Source organism: Chaetura pelagica, unplaced genomic scaffold (genome assembly GCF_000747805.2).
Source record: "Chaetura pelagica isolate M959 unplaced genomic scaffold, ChaPel_1.0 scaffold246, whole genome shotgun sequence".
NCBI lineage: Eukaryota > Metazoa > Chordata > Aves > Apodiformes > Apodidae > Chaetura > Chaetura pelagica.
Genome location: NW_009953647.1, coordinates 1,564,398 through 1,570,539, shown reverse-complemented (window position 1 = coordinate 1,570,539; position 6,142 = coordinate 1,564,398).

Sequence of the window (6,142 nt, the reverse complement as noted above, 5' to 3'; positions counted from 1 at the left end):
GGCTGGTTTTAAAAAGATTTGTTTTTTGAACAAACTTTTCATGAATCAAATTCAAAAGCACATGAGATTATCCTCATCTACAGGAGAGTTCAATTTGGACTGCAATGTTCTGAGTGTGAGAACAGCATTTTGTGGTCTTTGAAATGTAGGATAATTCGAGAGAGATTCAGAGCTCCAATGATTCTTTTTCTGACACCATTTAGAGGTGAGGTCCTCTCTAGACAGAGACATCCATTTGTGTTGTTTACTTTGCCGTGGTCACCCTTTGCTCAGTCATTTCCAGGTTGGTTTTTCATCAGCAGCTGGATAAATTGAGCTTTTTTTTTCCTGCTAATTCCTTACAGTTACTACATAACCATGTTTCATGACCTCACAATGCATCCCCTATTTGCTAGGCACAAATTTTGTGAAATACCAAAAAATTATTTTTGCTCCTGATTTCTAACCAGTAGGTGCATGTGGGTGCTCCAAGAAATGTTGCAAGTACTCAAGATGTAAGACAAGAACTTGACTAAGTAATCACTGTTTAATGCTTAATTGTTGCCCTCTTTGGAATACCATGTTCTTTTGAAAAAAGGTAGCAAGGATAAGCCTCCCATGTTATTTTGTTTCTTGATGAGTGAGACCTTATGGCACATGGTATTAGTTCTTGCTGAGAGCAGGCTGGAATTGTTCATGGGCCATAGCTCTGTAAATGGAGCCTAACGGACTGTTGTTTTGGGTTTGTCTAGAAGGAACAAGGAGATAGTACAAAGAAGAGAAATTACAGTGATAAAAGGGGTGAAACTAGAACTAGAGCATCCCTTGATAGAAACAGTAGGAGAGCAGTTAAAACAGCATCAAAGCAAGTATGTCTGCAGGCTTCCACAGGAGGCTGTGGAGATGGGGCAGTCACTTGGTTCAAAAAAGCATTAAGCAAATTAAAGTAGCACAGACCCACAAACAGAGGCTGAAAAAGATGAGGATCTAGCATCCCCAATATAACAGTTGTGATAGCTGAGCAACTGTGAGGGGAACTGAGCAAGAGAGCAGTTAGTTTCATGTCCTCTCCCTGCTTAGCTACTTCTGCTGCCAACGGACACAGACTGTTGGGGCTAGGTGAGGCATTGCTCTGATCCACTGTGGCATTTCACAGGTCCTTATAAATTGTATTTATTGCTCAGACCACCACACAATTAAGATTTAAAGCATTTACCCCTGCAAAACCTGCAAGCAAAGATTTTGTACATGCGCAAGATTTCACTAGACTCGGCCTCAATACTTTATTTGGTTAAATAGTATCAAGAACATCTAGGCAGCTACATAAATAATCACATCCAGTTAGTGCTGTCAGCTGAGCCAAAGTAGAGCTTTTAAGTGCCAAGGACTTAGAACATCTCTTTCTAATTTTATCCTGGCTCAAAGTATGTTTAGAAGATGAGGTATAGATAAAATCAGATAAGGAAAACTATTTAGTATTCTGTCACTTGTAAAATGTTAATCAGTTAAAAATAAAGGAGGTGAGAAAAAAATGTTAATCTTTTTCAAGAAACAACCCCGTATCTAGTGTCTGGATCAAGAGCTGTGCTCAATAAGCAACAAAATATGATTGCAAACAGTCTGCAAGGGCTGTTGACAGACATCCTGTTTCTGGTGGTTTGTACAAGCTTCACAAAGAGATGGTACCTGCAGAAGTAATGGATCTCTATGCGTTGTCTTAGCAGTAGCTAATTAGCTGGAAGATGGGTAGAAAAACATGAATGACAGAAATTAGTACTGGAGCTGTTTGGAGATGTTCCACCTGACTGGTTTTCTGCTAGAAAATGTTTTTCCCAAATGATTCTTCCAAACAAAAACATTTTGCTAGATGAGGTAGCCTCTATGTGACTGTTATTTGTGCACCTTCCAGGCTGTTGTCCCACTTTGCCAGGCTCTTCAGCAATCTGCCAGGCAGGTGGTGCAGAGAAGAGCTTTCTTCCTCTTCCTCAGCTGTATGTGCAGTGCCTCCTGTGCTCTGGGTCCCTGGATCACTGAGCTCTCCCACCCTGGGGCCATGCAGCCAGTGACCATATCTGCTCTTACAGCTCCCTCAGCTGACTATATTTGCTGTCTAAGTCTACCACTCCAGGTGATATTTTTTTCATATGTTTGCAATATTTCTCAGGTTGGATAGAAAGTTTCGTCTTGTTTTGGCTCTGAGGTGTACAGGTCCTTCACCAGAGGGATTTATTTTGTGCTTGGTAATTTGTATCTTTGTGTCATGGATATAAAGTCTTTGCAACATACAAGGCAATAAAAATGTTGAGCTCAGCAAGCTGTATTCCAGGAAGAAATGTCAGCCATGAACTTGTCTCTCCTGGAAGCAAGATATTACCTTAAGGAGAAACAGAGAATTCATTTATGTTTGTTTATCACAGCATAAGGACTAACTTACTGGTAGTGGGAAGTTTGTATTCATCTTTGTCTTTTCTATACGAAAACGACTGTACTAATAAGGAAGGAAAGAAGAAGAAAAAATGGGGCAATCGCTAGACAATTAATTCTTGCAAAAGAGAAAAATATGTTTACAAAACATTGTTTATGTTATGGGATGGAACAACCATTAGTGACTTTAAACATGAGCCATTTCAGTCTCTCCCAGATGTTCCTGCTGGCAGAGGCTGCCTGTCCCCCAGCCCTACCGCTGGTGCATCCTTAAAAGGGATACGCAGGGATGTGTTTTCACCTTACAGCTCAACAGGTCAAATGGTGATTGGTTTCTGCAGGCAGTGGTTGTGCTGTTTCTCCATGTGCTGGTTCTAACCTCTCATACAGCCTCTGGGTGCCATTCCAGTGCAGAACTAAAGCTTTTTTTCACTTGCCCAGTTACTGTATCTGACATGCTTCTCTACACGTGACACTGGCTTGGCTGTGTGGCATCACACCCCAGGGAACATGGAGATTACTCCTTAGTTGTGGACTGGATTCCATGCCTGGAACTCAGGACACCTACTCTGAGGGACAGAAGTTTAGGAGGAAATGGAGTTTTTTGATCCACAAAATACATGTTTGTGGGTCAGATGACTTCCCTTTTTAGTGATAATTAGTGAAATAAGAACAAAGCCAGTTTTTAGAAGTGTGTGTTGTTGCAATAAAGAAAAACAGGGTTGAATTGAAAGACTGGAGATTGTCCCATGGCACAATGTTTAATCTGTATCTGGAATCATGCCTTTTCCCTTTGTTTTGTTTGGGACTCTAATTATTACAGAAAGAAAGAGAAGTCCAGCACAGCAACAAGATAAAGCAAGACATTTTTTTAAGCCTCTTTCCCCTCCCAGCCCCCCGTGAAACATTTCATTTTAACCTTGAGCTAATGGACACAGGGTAAGCAAGTTATTATTCCTTTTCTTTATGAGGAGAACACACCAGTGTTTTCCTATTTCTGATCAGTAGATTTCACCAATAATATACATGACATAGAATACTTTCATTTTATTTCATATAAAAAATAAACTTGTCACAGTTCAGATAACTTGTGAGATGGCCAGGTTTTTTTCTTTGAATAAATATTTACCTGTGCTTTCCCACTTATTTCTCCTATCTACTTACTTTTTTTAATATAACAAACTACCTCTCAAGAATAAAGCAACACATGAGAAATACTATGGCAGGAATCCCAGTGCAGTGTAGCCTATAGAGCTGCTCAAAGAAAGGCTGTCAAGTGTTAAGCAAGAGTTAACAAGAGGGTTCAGTGAAGGAAGACTGGCAGTACTTTTAAAACTGATCACCACTGGCCAGCAAAGCTGCAAGAGCTGTTGGTGGTGACTCATGTTGCGTTTTAGTTGATAGATAGAGCTGGGGGTAGTGCCAAGGTCTGAAAATATATTGCTGCTGAACTTTGTATGGCTGAAAAGCTTGGATAGCAGGGTCCAATAAGTTATGAATATTTTTGCTGCTGTTGTTACATGTTAGTGCTTAAGCTGCTTCAGGAGCTTGGAAGGACCTTCTAACAGAAGATAGTCTTGACAACTGGGCTCCCTCTTCTCAACAAAGGATATCTGTTGTCTCATTTCCAAAATGCTTGTCTTCCATTTCCCTCATAATTGCATAGTACTTTTAGGAGATATTCTGTGTCCTGAATCTCATCTCTTCTCATAACTGGATGGAAGAGGCTTTATAAAACTCTCCTTCAGTGGCATATTGTTTGAATAGCAGCTCTCTAATATTGGAAAGATTTTGCAGACTAAACACACTTTTTAGCTTAGTTTATTTTTTTTATAGTTATTTAAGATGGTAAGTTAATACACTCTTGTGCAAAATCATAATGTTCACCAAGAGGATTAAATGATCCCACTCAAAGTCTGTATAGTTTGTCCGTAAACAGGGGAAGAAAATTAATAATGGTTCACAGAACTCCAGGCTCAGTGCTAGAGAGGTCTTCCTACCCAAAACCCAGAAACTGCTTCTTGGTCATGAAGTGCATAATATTTTGAGAGAAAAAAAAGAATCCTTGATTTTCGTGTATGAACTTAGAAATTCAGAAGCATTAGGATGGCAAGGAAAGGAGGAGACATTCCTGGGCTGCAATCAAAAATACAGCAATAAGCTAGGCTCAAGAAACTGGCCACCGAGGAAACAGATTTGTAAGAAAAATCCTACAGAGAAGAACAGGGTGGTTTGCAGGCAGGACGTGCCCTTCTGCAACAGAGAACAGAGGAGGGTGGCAAGGGGGCAGATGGTCGAAATTCCTCTTCTGTCTTACTGAGAGTAAATATTCACAGTTTAGCATTGTCTGGGGTGAGAACTGCCTGTACACCTGCTGGCAAGTAAAGCATGTTGAAGACGGAGGTGGGTTTCCCTGGCGGGGCCGGGCAGGGCTGGGCCTTGCTCGGGCACCTCTCGTGCCGCGGGGCTGGGCCCACGGAGCTGCCACCTGGGCCAGGAAAATCTGCGCCAGGCAAAATATTCTGACTTCAGCCGTTTCAAATTTCGACAGATGAACACCGCAGGGAAGGAGAAGAACGTGTTTTGGGTGGAAGAAGTGCAGTTTGTTCCCTCGTGAGGATCCCAGATCAGGGTGCGCAGGGAACGGCTGCTCCACGTTCCTGTGACCCAGGTTACTCTTCTTTCCTAATGTGTATTAACATCACCTCACTGCTTGTAGAGTGAACACAGAGCCCAAATGAATGGTCATTGCCATAGACGTATTTAGCCAATGAATGCAACCTGTTCACAGGTATTTTTGATGACTGTAATGAACTTATTCTGGAGACGCCATCTTATCACTGCCCTCTACGTGTTGCCTATTTGCAGTTGTAGCAATTTCACAGCTAGAAAAGAAGTGTGCTTACCCTTTTAACATCCATAGAATTAATCAGAGGACTTGTACAACCCATAAAATATCACTTCCCCCCCCCCCATGGTTGTGGTTTCTTGGCTATACCTTGCTGATCACAGTGTAAACATTTTATATACTTCCAGGTAAACATATCTGATAAGACTCATGTTGCATAAAGGAGCATTATTTGGTTGCATTATTAACCAAAATATTTATTTTGTCCTTAATTCATAGGACTGAGGCTGAATGTTTCTCATAGAAACACGCAGTGAGGTTTTGAGTGATTTCCTCTAGCATGAATGTTAACTTATTACTAACTTTACTAGCAAAGTCATGGCAAAAAACCCCTATGGAACTATTGCAGTCCTGTAGAAATCCATGAAAGATGGCCATGAAGTCTGTCTGAAGAACAAGGACTTCATTCTCTGCATGGCTGCAGTGGTTCCTGCCTTCAGCTGTCTTGTCTGTCTGCTGCAGAGAGCTCAGCTCCCAGCACTTGAGCCCCTACCAAGATTTGCAGTGTATCATGTCAAGATAAACCAAAATAGCTTTTTTATGCTGTAGTCTCTCAGCACTTGTTCTGTTATCAGCTGAATCATTCCTGCAACATGAAAGGGAATCTCAAGGAATATGGTAGATAGCTGGATACAAACTGTTCCTTCCTCTAATAGGAGAAAAATGGGTAGGTAATTTAGTTTGAGAACACAGACATGAGAATAGTAATAAAGAAATGTAGCAGGGAGAGAAAGGAAGAGACATTGAGAAGGTCAGGAAGATACTGGCTATCACATGGCTTGCAGGGTGCCATGACTTCTTGTTTTCAAGTATGTGTATATTTTGAGGGAA